Genomic DNA, 16,561 nt, shown 5'->3' with positions numbered 1-16,561 from the left:
AAAAATCTATTGCAACTCTATGTCTATTGGTGGGGGGGATGGGGATCAAACTATTTCCACATCAACCTTTCATCCTTAGGCTGAATTTTTGAAGCACCTAATGCCTTCATTCCTTCATACAACTTTACTTATTATGTTGAGTGCAGCTGAATAATGTTTATGGTAGCAGTAACTCTGAATTGGGCTCCTGGATTTTGCATAAACTCTGAGCTGAATGTTGCATTAGTATAGCTGTTTGCATTTAAATGGTTTCTTTCCCCTCACCCAAAAAAAACCCAAAACCAAACGGCATGCTTTTTAAGACGGCAATAGAAAGTAACTGTCCTTTCTTGTGAGCATTCTTTTTTGTCAGTGTCTTTGTTTCCACTTTCTACAGGACTCTGTCCTCAGGAGAACATGGGTTTATGAAGCATGAGCTTAAGTCTTTTGGATAAAGTGATGAGGAAGTGATAAGTGCCTCATACACTTGAACTTCCAGCTTTTTGTTTTCAAGCATCCATTATGCTGCTTTGTGCTTCTGTATATTAAGTTCTTAAGAAGTGTTGAAATTTAATGCAGGACCCCATACACTAGCCTATACTTTTCTTCAAAGAATTACTTTAATGAATATATTTCATGTTGTATAAAAAAGCAGAAAAGCTTTATTAATGTTTCCCCCTTCCCCCTCTGCCTTCTGGTTGGTTATTAAAACTTTGCTGATCCATGTCTACTTTCTAGGGGAAACTTGCTTTTGTTTTTACACAATGTTCAGGTTAAAGGAGGCTATGATCAGACAATGCTGAACAGATAACACCATGCCAGTTTTTCATGTTGTATTGGTATGTAGATGGCTGGCTTCTCCATGAATCTATCTGAAATAGTATTTCACTTCAAGTGCATAAAATCTGTACTTAAAAATGTAATCATTATTTCTGCTTAGTGGTGTTGTTAATTGTTTGTGGCTCTTTGGGGGAGATGTGGTTTATTGGACTCTATGCTTACTACAAACACTTGATTCTTTTGGAAGTTCTGTGCTTTGAGCCCTAATATTTTCCAGGGAACTAAGTATCAACCTGTGTAACTTTATTTTCTAGTTTGTTAGGAGAAACATAGCTTACTGTGAGGGAAGTATTTGGGTAATGTATAGTTGAGATTTAAAGGAAAGTAGATGAGTGGTCAGAAATCAATTTAAATCACATCAAAACTGTATATTTTTTCCTTGTTTTCTGTAATGGGGACTTAAAAATGCATTTATTCTAATTATCTAAATTCAAAAAGTACTGTGTTGCTATTCGATTCTCTGTTTCTGTTTGCACAAGTATTAGGTGTCATGCTACTAGCAACAATATGCTTTGGTTTTGGTGTAATGCTTAAACTATAGGAAGAGGAAGATTCAGGAGCATTTTGACAAAAAGTATTTTAAATGGTCATAAAACAATACGCTAATGAAAAATTCAGTGAGCCATGCTTCCTTAAGGGCCTTTCACTCATCACTTGTCTAGTTTTATGGCATATTTGTCTGCCACAGACTTCTTCCTTCCTGTCTCTCCACATCTTTTATCTGTGCCTGACTGCAGCTTCTTTCATGCTGGTGCAAAAGCAGGCGAGAGCCTTCTATGCAGGTCAGAGCAGCTCGTGCTTGGGGTGGAGATGCAGGTGCCTCAGAATTATGTATTTCTTATATATTTCTTAGCTGGAACTGCCGATCAGACTTGCCTCCTAAGGAGTTGAATGTTACATTGTCACATAGGCAGAGCTTTTCTCAAGCCTCCTTTTGATAATACTTTACTGTTAGACTTCTGAAAGAGTCTGGTCTTTGCTTAATAGGAGCCGTATGTTAGGGGTCACTCCCCTTCCTCCCCCTTTTTTTGGTCTTGGTTCTGTGCTTTGACAGAGTTGAGTTTGGGAGGCCTATTGTTATGTCATAGTAATGGGAGCTTTTAATTATATCTAGGAAAGAGTTTGATCTTACGTAGAAGAGATTGTATAAAGAATTTCCATATAGCTGTTGACAGTCTGAGTTGAAGTGATTTTAAATGTAATGTCTCACTCATCTGGAAAATTATTAGTCTGTTATGAGTTCCTCTACTAGGACTGATCATTCTCGCTGGATTGATACCCAGCTGATGTGGACCTGACTGTGATCATTGATTATGTGCCAGTATAGACAAGAATGACAAGTGAACAGCTCAAAGATACATAGCAGTGTTTAGTGGAATTGCAAATGGGGTATGAAAGACTTACTTTTCCCTTTTTCTGTCGATAATTTGTAAAAACTTCCCTAGACTACTTACTGTGTCACAGATGTAAATTCTTTCTGTGGAAAATTATAGATTAAGTGAGTTATGGAATATTGATTAAAAATGGGCTGCAGGTGTTGCTTTAGATTGAGTTCAATAGCTATGCATGATTCACTCCTGTAATATAGGCAGTTGAACTATAAATTAAAAATAGAGTTTCTGTATAGAACCATTTAAGTGGGTAAAAATGTGTATGGGGAAGGCTGATTTCAGGTGAATGGGCAGCGTATTGGATTTGCTGGGGGCTTTTAATTCAGAGGTAGCTAAGTGATAGTCTTGTTACTCTTCTACTTCTGACAGGAGCACATTGAGCCGTCCAGAACAGACAGATTCTGTGGTGGTCACACAGACAATGGGAGTCTGGAGAGAATTAATGTGGACTTAGAAACATTAAGAATATAATAGAGAATGTCTTCAACACTAAATAGAAAGGTGAAGCTGAGGTGTGGAGCAGTCCTGCTTTAGGATGTTCTCGAAGGTCATGTGTTGGTCTGGTCAGTCTCTTCCTCTGCATCGTCAGTGGAGAGCAATACATGCTCCTGGAAGACAATTTGGAGTGTGCGTCTCAGTGCTGATTTTTGCAGAAGTGTAGGGAAACTGCAGTAGAGCTAGCTTATTGGACTCTCCTTGCCCTATAGGCTGACAGTCATCTTGCCTGATGTCAGGCATTTATTTCAGGGTAGTATGAATCAGCCCCTGAAAGTGCTTCTTTTCTGCTGAAGTGATTTGACAGTTAAACTTGGAGTTGCTGCCTCATTCAGCATCCAACACTTGGGATTAATTGTCTTATTCTCTCCTAGCCCTGCTGCCACTCCATAAGTGTTTACAAATACCATTACTAGTTACTGTTTTGTTTTGTCCATTTCTATTACTGCTAGTAGAATTTTGGGAAAATAGTTCAAAATAAACTGAAATAAAGCCATTTTTGTTCGTATTTCATTGTTATGAGCTGATGTGCTTAAAATGATGATAATGAGTCTGAAAATGTCTGAGCAATTACTTACTATTTATTGGCAGAAAGATACTTTGTCTCAGTGGCGTGGATTTGAATAAGGTTCCTGATTTTAACTTTTTATGGATAGCTGCTTAGATAAAAACAGTAGAAACTTGAACATAAGGTGCCTTTATGATACATGATGGTAAATGTGTAGATGAAAGAAATTTGTCCAAATTAATTGGCTAAAACTTATGTAGATTTGCTTTTTCTTCACCATGGATTAATACCAAACTCCTGTTTTTTTGTTTGTGATTTTTAATAAAAAAGTAATCTCCTACTTTAAGGAGCATGAAGTCTTTCATTTTGTTTATCTGTTTTATATAAATTAAAAAAACACAGCAAAGACTTCTCACAGTCCAGAGACCTTTTTAAGACCACGTATTTCATGACCACTGAATGGTAACTTGCTCTTTGAAATACCCACCTAATAAAAATACACTGTAAACAAGATCCTCAAATGAAACATGTACATTGTAATACACTTGGCTTTTAAATTGAGTCAAGACTGATTGTGTAACTTCAGTTTTATGGCAAGTACCGAGCATAGGTTGGCTGTTCCTTTCTGTTGTAGAAGATGGACATTGATGGTGTGAAGTAAAGCAAACTCTGAAAGACATGTTGTTTCCTCTTGGAAACTTGTAAGATGTCAGTGAAATGACTAAATTTTTATTTGGCTTAGTAATGGAACATCTTTGACTACTACTGAATAGTATCTAGTAATGTATCAAAACTGGAAAAAGGGTAAGACTGGCCTTTATGAATGGCTTGTACCCTTCCCTAGTAAGCAGTGCAGGCATGTTTTGTCTAGGTATGACTATAGAAGCATTTGCTACTTTTTAGCATACTCTTTAACTCTCTAGTTTTTTCAAGATTTATCTCTTGATTCCCCCCCCCCCAATTTCTCCTCCTCACCAACTGCCAAAATACTGTTGCCTTCCTCAAAACAATGGAAGATTGACTTTGTAAGCATCTGTACTTTGATATACTTGCGTTTTATTGCCACTTTATCAGTGTTAATTTGTAAGACTGGTCTTATGGAAGCTGGAGGGTGGTAATTATATAAAGTGCTGTTTTAGAAGATGGATTGCTGAAAGGAAACAAAATAAGAAATGTTCAGTATCTAGGAAAAGCAGTTTTACTTCAGAAAGGGCTTTGCCTCCTCCTTTCTTTTAAATAGTATAATATTGAAAATGAGTAAGTGTTTCTTTGTTAAATATGCCATTAACTTCAGCTAAATTGACATAATGTTGACAGTTATTATGAGAACTGTTTCAAAACTAATTATACTAATTAGAATGTAACTACTAGTAATTGCATGTATTCAAACAGCACACCAACACCCTTTGTGTGTTTTATTCCCCAGATGCAAGACAGCCATTTGATGCCTGAGAAGCTACAAAATTATAGCTTAGATAATAAATGATTGCAAACAAATAAAACTCATTCTTTAGAAACACTAATTGGTTAGATAAGTGAATGACAGTATCAGTTGTGCTTGGGCAAACAACATAATTTAAAAAAAGGCCTTTATTTAAATGTTTTATTTTAGAATTATAGGGAATTTTCAAATCATTAATTGCCTGTATTCAGTTTTATCTAATGAGTATCAGGCATAGCTGAATTTATTTTTCAATAAACTTATTAGAGAGCAAGAGTCTGAAACTTGGGTTGCTTTACATTTTAGCTCTTTTTGTCCAGGAATTTAGGTCTTCGATGCCTAAGATTGTTGGTTGTGTCCATGAGCAACTGTTTAATAATCTGTAAGTTAATGAGCATGTACAAGGATGGCACTTGTGAGAAACACAAAGAAGATACAATAGAAATTGCCTAAATACCTAATCTTGGGCCTGTCTCTCAAATCTCCTTCAAACAGCTACATTTCAGAAATACTGAGTCTGAACTGAGGAGATTATTTGAATGCTAAGCCATTGTATAAATTTGAATGCCATGTTCTTGTTTGATTTAAAATCAGTTCAATATCCAAGACTAATAGCTGAGAATCTTTTTAAAATGTAAAGTATTTATTCCTATGAAATGCTACAATTGCCAAGTAATGGTAGCAGGTTTTCCATGCTTTGATTGCTTCTAGCTTTTAAGACTAGAGAGTTGTTCTCCCTTATGTATTTTATTTCAGTAACTCGTTATCCATGAATATGTATTTGCATTCATATTTCTTTGTCTGTATTTGCCTTCTAACAAATTCTTAATTGCAGTTTTAATTAAGTAGTTAGTTCTAATTTAGTAGTAGAGGGAGGGAAATTAACATCCATCTTCATAAGCACTCCTTTATACTTGTACACAGCAAAAGGCTGGAGTAGACCCGGTCTAGAGCCATGAAACTGTTACATTTTCTGACAGACTGATGCAAGAAGTTGATGACTGGCCGCTCTGTTTCACAATATAGATATATCTCTATTTGTCTATATCATTGTTTTTAAAATAGTCACTGCACATTTGGATTGAAGACACATTTGTAGATTCAGTTGCTTGACAGAGTTCCAGATGTTTGACTCCTTTCCTAAATTGTCTGATTAAAATTAATGGTTTTATTAATTTAGATGCTTTTTCTTGTGCGTTCTTGGTGGATGAAATACAGAAGTGGAGATGGCCAGGGTTAACTCTCCTCCCATAGAGAGCTTTCGATTTCTCAGAATTGAGAATACATCTCATGCTGCAGAGTATCATTAGTTAAAGAATAATCAGAAAAGTAGGTAAAAAAATAATCTCTCGTAGAAGACTGACTTAGGTTAAAATGTCTTGCAAGCATATCCAACTTATCTTCCAAACACACCACTTTGTGGTGAAGTAGGTCTCCTCCATCAGCTTCAGTTAGCTTCCAGCTGACAAACACACCCACTTTGTGGTGAAGTAGGTCTCCTCCCATCAGCTTCAGTTAGCTTCCAGCTGACAGGATGCGTTTAAGCATATTCTGGAACCGAAAGGAGATGTTACTCTAAGTACTTTGCACAGTTTGTTAGGACTGAATGTAGATATAATCCTCTTCTGTATTCTGTTAATGGTACAAAACCAGTAGAGATCAAATGTGTGTAGGAGCTAGCAATACATCCCTATTTTGCACATCAACACCATGCTCCTATTTTCCAGGCATCCTATATAATGATCTTCCTCCCTCATGAGACACTTTCCCCAAACAGAGAAGAGGCTCACTAGGACCAGTTTCTACTTCTAGATAATGAAGAAGCTAGGGCTGTTAAAATTACCTTACTTAGCCTGTGCTGTCAGCTGAACATGCCTTATTCTTTTAGGTTTTAATTTGGTCTGCAGAACCTGCACAGTTGAGATCAATAAGCTAGGTTAAATGTAGTGCTTCATCCCTAGAACTGAAGTTTCTGATGGTATGTAAGTGACTGAATAAGGGCTTATTCTGCTTGTCTGCTGTGATATCTGAGTTCTCTGTGTGTGTGTGGTGGTAGTGATGGTTATCTTGAAATGTCATCTAGAATTATGTTGCCAATATCCCTTAAAAAGCAAAAAGTGGAAAAAGTGGAAAGTGTTACAAAAGTGAGGCCATGAACTTTCATGTTCCTAAAATTACCCACATGAGAAACAAGGGAGTGATGGTGGTTTGGCAATGAACTATACAACCAGAAGAAATTGATGTGTAATCATTTATAGTGTTTAAAGTTTAGATGCCTTTCTGGGAATACAACCTTTCTCAGCTTGTTGTTGGACTTTGCTTAGAGGATAACTGAATAAAATGTTATAATCTGTGATTAACAAGGGATAAGACTCGGGACTATAGTGATGGGCTTTTCTGGCCTTAGATCAAAAGCTTCTGAAATCCCTTAAAGGATTTATAGGGGTGGAAATGGGAGGGGGATAAAGAGGGTAAAAAGGACATGGAGAGCAGGAAGCGAAGAGACTGCAAAAATGTCTGGCACAGGGAGGGATTTAGGAAAATTTAGCTATAATGCTGGCTCCTGGACCCCATCACAAAAAGCAGGAGAAAACTGACTACTGTGATTTCATTGCCTAGTCAAACACTGATTCATCTGTAGTTTTTAACATTTAATGAGAAAATATTTAATAACAAGTTGCAAGGAAGTTCTCCTTTGCTTGAGGAGTGTGTGTTGATGTACAAATCTGCTGTTGATGGTCTGATTTCTACACTTGGAAGTCTATGATAAAATTTTAAACTAATGTCATTCAGCTCTGACTTTAAAATAGATGAGATAAAGTAGCCATGGGGGAATATCATTATAAGTGTAGAAAAATCGCTGTCTACACTTCTGTCTACATTCAGGATCTGAAGGCATAGTAAGAGGTGTTGATAACCTCAAAGTGAGTGCTCCCTGTGTTGCCTAGGTGGGTAGCAGTCTGTTAGGGTGTCACTTGGAGTTCTTATGGGGCAGTTACAACCCCTCTGACTGTTCTTAGCAGCCTTAGGAATTTGGTACCTATGCATAATTAGGATGATTAATTAAAAAAATAAAATGCTGTAGAGGATAAGATCCTGCTCCACTGATCTGAATTTTAATAATGAAACTATATATTGTCAAGAAACTTAATCTTGAGCATTGTAGAAATATTCTTCCCGATGCAGCTTAAGAGTAATTATCACTGTAGAAAACTTGATTTCTGCTGTGGCAATTTCAATCAACAGAAATGCAAATACTGAAACCCTTTGAACTTCCTAGTGAAGTTTGGCCTAAAATGGTGGACTTTGCGTGGGAGCTGATGAAGTATATTCCCTTCTGCTCAGTTTTTTGCTGTGGGGCAGTATACTTATATTAAGAGATAACTAGATAGGGAACGATTTAAAATTGATGAAGTAACATTTTTGTTTTCCCCTCTGTATGTCAACATGTTCTTATGCCTATGGTACTTGCAAAGTGATTGTAATGTAGCAGAGGATGAAAGCAGACAGTGTGAAAACAATAACACTCATCCCTCAAGCTGAAGTACTCCCATGGTTTTGATGATGGCTATAACTCTCAAAATAAAGAAACTCAAACTGAATTGAATGACATGGCTGACTTGGAGGCACTGGAGTGGGGAGGGGAAATGTAGTTTATCCAGATCCCTCTGGTGGGAATGGGAATTTCTCCTCTTTGATTTTTCTTAGTTCCTAACAAGCAAAAGTATATAGCAGGGATTTTTCTGCAGGCATTTTTCAATTTGAGAATGTACTGCAGAGCCTATTTTGTGTTGGATGATGCACTGCTACCCCTAATCTCTTATGTTTCTAGCTTTAAAAGCAGATGCAGTATTACTGACTTAAAACTTTAAGTGGGTTGACTGCCACAGTTTAGCCTTGGAACATGCTGCTGGGTATTTGTACCTCTGGGTTTTAGTCAGATTTTTTGTACGTTCATGTGGAACCAGATGCCTTGTTGTAAATTGTGCTTGTGTCCTGTGAAAGCAGGTGGGAATGTGGACTTTGATATTTTTAACTTTACCTGTTAATATTCCTGCAAGCCCTCCCTTGGGCTGAGGTAACAACTATTTAAATTGTTCTGACTTCACTGGTGAGATGCAGTCATCATGTTTGTTCCATTCTTCTGTACACTGTCACAGTAGACTGATGATTTTTAGCAACTCTGTTTTAATCGCAGTAAAGCTAGAAAACGTTCTACTTGCTTTTTTCTTTTATTACCCTATTGTGGAGCAGATATCTATATCAAGTTCGATCATACTTTTAGTAAAGCAATAGTACAGTAAGATCATTGCATCTATTAAGAATTGTCTTTCATCATGTAGAGATTAAGAAACCTAGATAAGTGCCCAAGTTGACCTAGTGTCAGTTGAGTAAAAGATGTAATAATCAGCAGGAGATTGGTTAACTGCTACTCTCTCATGAACACATTTAACCTCTTGATCATTGCTGAGTATCTGCAATTATGTGGTGCAGTGGAAGATAGTATGTGGTCAGTTAAATCCAGAAATGATGATTGACTTTGTAATGCACGGAATAACTTGATAGTAATATAGACTTGGCTGATCATGGATTTCTAATTCTCTGTGTTAGGTTATCTATTCAAAAAAGGATGAAAGTTGGTAGTAAGAAACAAAATTGAATTATGACATTGTCTGCTGTAAACGAGGGATAAAAGAGAGTGAGCTCAAATTAACTAAGAAAACTAACCTACAACTAAAGTGGAGTTGGATCTTAGTGTATTTCATTGATTTTGTGGCCAGTAAAAGCATATCCTGACCAAACTTCCCTAGCACGATGCTCCTTTTCCAGAAACCTCTAACTGTGAATAAATGTTTCTTGGTATGCTTGTTATACATGCTGGTCTTACCAACCATGGGACAACTTAAAACTAGTGATCAGTAGGAGAGCATTCCCTTTTATTCCAAACTTCTGTAGTTTGTCTGGTTTGTAATGGATCTTAGGTCCATGGAGAGTCAAGACTTCAGCAAGGTGAACTACCTTCTGAATTAATTTGAATGGTGAAACACATAACTACTCTCTAAAGAGGGTGCTCTTGTGAAGAAAAATGACCATATAGTGGGCAGTGTTGAATCTTATACTGGAAGGAACAGCCAAAACACATTAAGAAGAATTATACATCTTTAAGGGAACGTACATTAATGCTATCTCATTAAGAAAATACTGCAAATGTTGAGATTAAATGCTTCTAAAAAGGAAAATGGGGCATCAAAATAAAGGAGACTAGGTGCATCATTGTTCAGAGTGATTTAAAAACAATAATTTGAATCCTTCCAGAATTTAATAATTGTGGTTGGAATACAGCTTGCCTATTACTGTTTTCACATAAGAACCAAACTTCTAAGTATCTAGGAGGGATTATTCAGAATGTAATTGCTATTGTTTTACCATGAGAATTTTTTAAGAATTTGCTTCCTTTTCCATATACAGAATCTAAAATACTCTGTTGAGCTGATTGTTAGAAAATGCCTCAACTCAGAGGATTCTATTTATTTGTTCTCTGAAAACATATGTGGAACTGCAAACTTTCAGATTTAAAATGGCATAACTCCTGTATGTTTGTTGTTTGGCATTCCTTGGAGAAATACTGAGACAAGTAGTTCATCAGCTTTTTCAAAAAGAAATTACATACATACCAAAATGTTCTTCCTCAGTTCTTGTTGAAAAGAGGTCCATGAGAGAAACAGACTGTACTTATGATGTGCCTGTGCTTTCAGAAATAAATTTCTTTTATGCTATTGTATAATTATGGAAAACTTGGAAAATCAGAGCGCTTGTGGTCTTGGTTGGATTTGTGATTTATCTATGCTTTTAGCTGCAGTAAGAAACACAGTATTTGATGCAAAAGGCAAAATCACTGAAGTTGAAATGTCTGTTGTAACCAATGTGCTCGTATATGTTCTGTCATTGAAAGGGAGGTTGTTTACTTATTGAAAAATTATTTGAAAAAACCCATTTCCTTCTGCAACGATTTTTTTTTTTTGTTTCTGGTAATTTCATGACTGATTTATTACCTTTCTAAGCCCTCTGAATGGCTAAAACAGAAATGGGTTGGTGCAAGTAGGATTTTGTCCGGCAGGTGGCATGAAAACCCAGTGTGTACCTATGCTGTCCATGGAATGTGCATCCTTTTCTCATGGCTACTCTTACTTGAGTAATTGAGACTGTTGGCAAGGTATATGTGCTTTAGTATGAAAAAGCAGTTTATTTTTGAGAACCTTAAGATATAATCAGAAAACCAATAGTATTTTCTTTTTTTTTCCCAAGAAACAGCCATAGTAAACTACTTTTTTGTGTAAGAAATTGTTTCACCCCTACTCTGACCTGTGGCTTGCCACTTTTGTAGATGTATCAGCTCTAGAAGAAGAGAATTGGAGTTTTGCTAAGGAATCTTGAACTTCTCCCTGCTCATGATGTGTTTTCTTAGTAATATACGGTGGCTCAGAAGAATAGTAAAATCTCTCTTAACACATTGGTGGACCTAGTAGCGGGAGTGCTCTCCTGGATACACAGCAGACCAGCCTGGCTCATCTGAACATGTTTTTTGTGTAGCGTAGTGAAGGGGAACACAAATTGAATAGCACTCTTATCAATCCATGCAGTGTATATTGCCTGAAAGTCTTTACTTCTGAAATATAAAAGATGTGTAAAAGGAGCAATGTGTTTTGCTCTGTGTGCAGAGGTGGGATTGTAATACCAAAGGGGGGATGTAGGAAAATACTGCTAAGAGCTCACATTTTTGTTGTCAGGCCAGCAATGCCTTCTCAGTGCTGTAGCTGGGGACTTGTAGGAAGCAATGCCTTGAAAACATTTGGCTGGTGAACCATGTCTGTTTTCTTTTCCTGAGGGGTACTCGTTATCATGTTGAATCCTGAAAAGGAGCTGTTAGTTTCACATGGAGCATTTATTCCATACTTTTCCGAAGCCCTTGAAAGGGACATTAGGCAAATGTAGACAGGGGCATAAATGGCTATGTAGATGAAATACTGTGAAATACTTTTACAGTTTAAATATTTAAAATGTGTATTGTTTACAGTGTATAAAATTGTATATGAATTATCATGCCTTAGTAGTAGTTAATGACAATGTTACGGATGTTACCTGCTTCTGTTAAATGAATTAGTTTCTCAGAATTGCGATGTATGTTAATAATTATTAATGAATTGTCTTTATTGTTCTCATAATTTTAAACAAGGCACCTTTAGCTCTTACCACTCTAAAATGGGAGAATTGTTTTCCCTGTTCCCTGAAGTAATGTGCAAGTTCATATGATACCACAGCATAGCTTCTATGGGTAAATGAGATCTTGGAAAATAAATCAGGAAAAGCCAGTGGTGGATTCTCATTATCCCGTTCAGATAGTTTGTGATAAAGCTGGCCTATATTTCCTCACTGACTGAATACCTTAAATATGCTTTCCCGTTAATATTGAAACGAACGAGCCTTCCTGTGGTTGTACAAAAGGAAATTCTTGCTGTATATATTGTAGAGCTACAGTTGTGTCTGCTACGGTTGTCACTTATCTCAGTCACAGTGTAAGTGTGGGTCTGTTGGTTTTGGCTGCTAATTTTGATGAAATGTCTCTGTTCCAAAGCTGTAGCCAATTTCAGTGACACTTCACACAGCAGCAGAGCTTTCAGAACTTGAAGGAACAAGAGGCAGATGGATAGTGTGTTTCGATAGCCTTTTTTCCTCAGAAAACATTAAAAGCATTGCATTAAAGAAAACTCTTGGGGAATGGAACCATAGGTAGTAATAACTATAAGTTTCTGATTTATGCAAGATGGCTAGGTGTTGATCTGTATAAAATTCTTTAAATATTATCTTCATTTTGATTCATTTCCACAGTGATTTTTCAAACTGATGTATGAAATATGTGCACATCTTCCAGCTCCCAATATCATACATGGCTTTGGTTTTCATGCTTCTGTAACTTCACTTGATGATGATCTGGTTTCCGTTATGATTCCTAACGAAATCCCTTTGTCCCACAGCATTGCAGAGTGACAGTATGGAAGGTTTTGTGTGGATATATATGTACAGGAGGGTTGAAAAGGTTTGGGTGATATAGTTGTTTTTACAGAATTTGTGTGTGTGTGTAGGGGATTGTGTGTGGAATAGACAAAAATGTAGTCTGTGTAGGGTGTTTGAAATTCAGTGTAAAACATTGTGGGTAAATTCTTTAGGAACTGAAACTATTTTAAGAATGCTACAGAACAGAAATGTGATCTTTATGTTACGATTTCTTACTCGTCTGCAGAGTATGATTACGTTGGTGTGGCACGTAAAGGTGGCTCAATTTCTCTTATGACCATTCAGAAAGATAACCTTGGGCTCCTTTGTGGAATTGTAATGTCACCTTCCCTTTACAGTTTATGCTCTAATCTATCCTTAGAAGTAACTTCAAAAGGCTTCAATATACAGTTTTTGTGTTTGAAAACTTTGAGACCCATGGTGTGTCTTGAGAAGAAATAATCAAAGGGGGATCCACCTCTGGGAGATGGTGAAAGACATTGCCAGAATTTGATGCACATTTCATTCATAGTGGATAGGAAGCTATACTGCCATAGGCTCTGAAAGGCTTTAGAGAGTTGGCTCTGAACTATCATTGCTAGAACACCTGATATTATTCTGGGTTTGCAAGTTGCCGTGGTTGCATGGATGAAATAAATCTTCTTTGTGATCAAGAACATACATGTGACAAAGTTTTTTGTTTGAGATGAGCTTTCTGTTTGTGTGTTTTCTGTTTGGTTTTAAACCTGGTGTTTGCTTTTAGATTGCAAGGAGAGACACTGTTTCCTTGGATGGTGAGCAGGTTATAATGGATACTACTGAATGTGTTTCTTGGAGCTGCAATCTACTGCTTGCAGCACCAAATACCGCTGTAGAATAAAAATGTGCAGTGAGGAAGATGAAGTATTGGGGCACTGTAGCTTGGATATTAGAAATCTCTGATACTTTTGTGAGCCTTTGCATTTGTGGTGAGACAGGAACACTGTACTTTGAATGGTCCATCATTGCTATGCATTGTATAAACTGTGTTAAGAATCTGCTAGGATGTTTGTGCTTCAATCTGAGATCAGATTAAAAGTCTTAAGAAGACAAGCTCATTGAACTTGAAGGCTCTAGGTAGATTTGAACTTGATGCAGCCTTGGGATTTCAGTTTTAAAATAAAAAGCTTTTTTGCCATATGCCAGTATGGTTCACACTCTGATGTTTCAGTTTTCCTTTTGTTAAATTCTGTAGCTAGCCTTGTGCAGTTCTCCTTTGCAACTTTTTTAACATGCTTGTATTTTGCCTGATTAGGTTAAGCTTGTTGCACTGAGAAACTTGAAAACAGGAGGTATGGAAATGTGTGCAAAGTAAATGTTTAAGAAGCATTTATGAGTTACAAAAATCATCTTGTTTAAGCTTTTGCATTCTAGAATCCAAAGCTGTCTTAAAAGGTATGAAAGCTTTGAAATTTGAAACAATGATAAGCTAGGGCTGTGCAGTGTTGCTGTGACAAACAGTAGTCTGTTACGTAAACTGCAACTGAGCCTTCTAGGACAGTAACCCTTAACACCCACGAAGGCAGCTTAGCTGGTAGCTGCTGTTTGGCAAAAGTAAACCAACAAAAAAGTATGTGTTGAAAATTGTTTGGCTGTTTTGGTGGTGTAGTAAGATAGTTGCTGCCTGGGAGTAGGTGGGATACTAGTTAAAAGGAATATAAATTTCTTTACTCTGACTTGGTCTCCTGTTTAATGCTGTCATTGGGTTTTTTTTGGGGGGGAGGGGGGTGGGGTGGGTGTGTAGGTGAGGGTGAAGGGAGAACTGTATTTTTCTCCCACCTTTCTTCAGTGCTGAATTTCAGTAATAACTTTTCTAAAAGCTATCTCCTCTATCTTCTTTTTCTATTAGTTGTGTATTAGCTTTATCCAGCATCACGTGTTGCCACAATTCTGCTGGCAGGAGATGTATAGAAATTGGAAGCTGATTCTTAAAGTTTGAACTTGATTGATTAGAATGATAAAATAGTAATTGTGGATCGAGTCACGGTGATGTGAAGACAACAATATATGGAAAAGATACGGATGAAGATCTTTAACTCAGCTACGGAGGTTAGGTCTGGTTTGATGCATGAATTTTAGCGTGTGTTTGTGCTGCATGCACACTCGTGGTTGGCAAGGTAACTTGCACTGCTTCTGTTTGACATTTTCACATATGTGAAAGCAGTGTTCGCATGAGTTTGTTTCAAAACCATTTTAACTACCACATTGAACACTGTTGAACACAATACCACACTCTGGTATGCTCTAATTGTTTCTCTTTTCTCTAATGTGCTTAGAGAAAGGCTGCATAGGAATTAGTGTTAAACACTGCCATCTTTTTCCATTCCTGTACCTGTAAAACCAGGTATCTGTAGTTATAGTGTGTCGACTTACCCAGACTTCTGAAACTATGGCACTTTTAAAATATTTTAATTTTTCTACTAACAGTCACTTTTGAATAGCTTATCAGTAGACAAAACTACAATGAAAAGCTCCCTTTTTACCAGGGCTGGAGAAAACCAGTTCCTCCTCTTTTGGATTGCAAGTTAACAGAATGTAAGGCAATTAGTGCATTGCTTGTTCTGTAAGCATTAGATTTTTCACACTTGGGAAGAAAAAAATTATTTTAAAAACTCACTGATGGTGATTTGATGCTGTAGAGTATTTAAGGTATAGGAAATAGCCCTGACAGAGATAGATTTAGAGGGCAGAGTACAAGTGAGTTGTTCCATGGTGCATAATAAATCTGCTTTGTCATATGCTGCCACCATGTGTAGCATGAAAGTGGCAGCCACACATGGGAGATACATGTATACATAAAATTAAATTAAATCTGCATTGTAAAACTGTAGTTATATATTCATATATATTTTCATATGCTCAGGTTTTATCTTTTAATTGGGTGATTTCAGTAATCAGTAATTTCTAAATTCTCTTAGTTCTGTCAGTCAATATTCTTTTCTAAGTGAAGCGATATGAATAATGCAAAAAAACCCCAGTTGAATGAGGAAATAAACTTTCTAAATCTGTGTAATTGTCCTGGAAACTATCTGTTACCATGTTTCTTTTCAGCTTTAAATAAACATATACTTAGGGGTATGTATCTAAATCTGAAACATCCTTCACATTTAATAAGGTCAAATGCTGCATTTACAGGGGAGAAATATTTTTGGAAAATGTTGAGGTTATTTATCGTCTGTCTTAAAATAATTTTGCGCTCCCTGACAGGGGAAAAAAAAAAATGAAGTTTCTTTCTTCATGTTCTGTATACATGTGCTATTTTATGGTGTGTGTACAACCAAAATGTGCCTTTCTGCTACCAGTGATGTCAAGGTATCTGTGAGGCAGTTTGCTGTATTTCATATGTATATAAGGGTAGTATTGTTAAAGTGTGCCAAAGAGCATGTTTATACTTCATGATTTTCCTTCCTTTCCTTCCTTTTTTCAATACTAAGATCTTGCCTGCCAAGATTTTGATTGTTAATATTACTGAAATAATAAGCTGAGAAGTCATGAAAGCCTCCAGACAAAAATAGTAGGCTTTATGCTATTTTAAACACATAGATGCACATTCGGTAATACCTAAAAAGATTCATAGATTGGGAGAAGATTCAATTGATGCTTGCCTCATTAGTTGCAAACCTCTGCCTTTCAGTACCTTCTGATATGCCTTTATAAATTGCAGCATAAGCTTAGGAAAATGCCACTTTTAGGATTGGCAGTGAATACACTTTTCATTGAAGGGTAGTTCTGTACTTCTCTACTTGGGATTAATCGCATCTTCCACTGGAAGGCAGTCTTCTCTTTGTTTCATTCTCCTGCCTTCCAGTATTATTT

At 36.7% G+C, this 16,561-nt stretch overlaps 1 protein-coding gene across 3 annotated transcripts in view; it reads left to right on the top strand.

Moving 5' to 3' along the window:
* MAST4 (microtubule associated serine/threonine kinase family member 4) overlaps positions 1-16,561 on the top strand; it is a 312,156-nt gene that overhangs the window by 81,243 nt on the left and 214,352 nt on the right. The gene's annotated exons all lie outside the window — the stretch shown is intronic.

The sequence above is a fragment of the Accipiter gentilis genome, chromosome Z, assembly GCF_929443795.1.
Source record: "Accipiter gentilis chromosome Z, bAccGen1.1, whole genome shotgun sequence".
NCBI lineage: Eukaryota > Metazoa > Chordata > Aves > Accipitriformes > Accipitridae > Astur > Astur gentilis.
The sequence above is the reverse complement of the archived record's forward strand: the minus strand, read 5'-3'. Positions and strand labels throughout refer to the sequence as shown.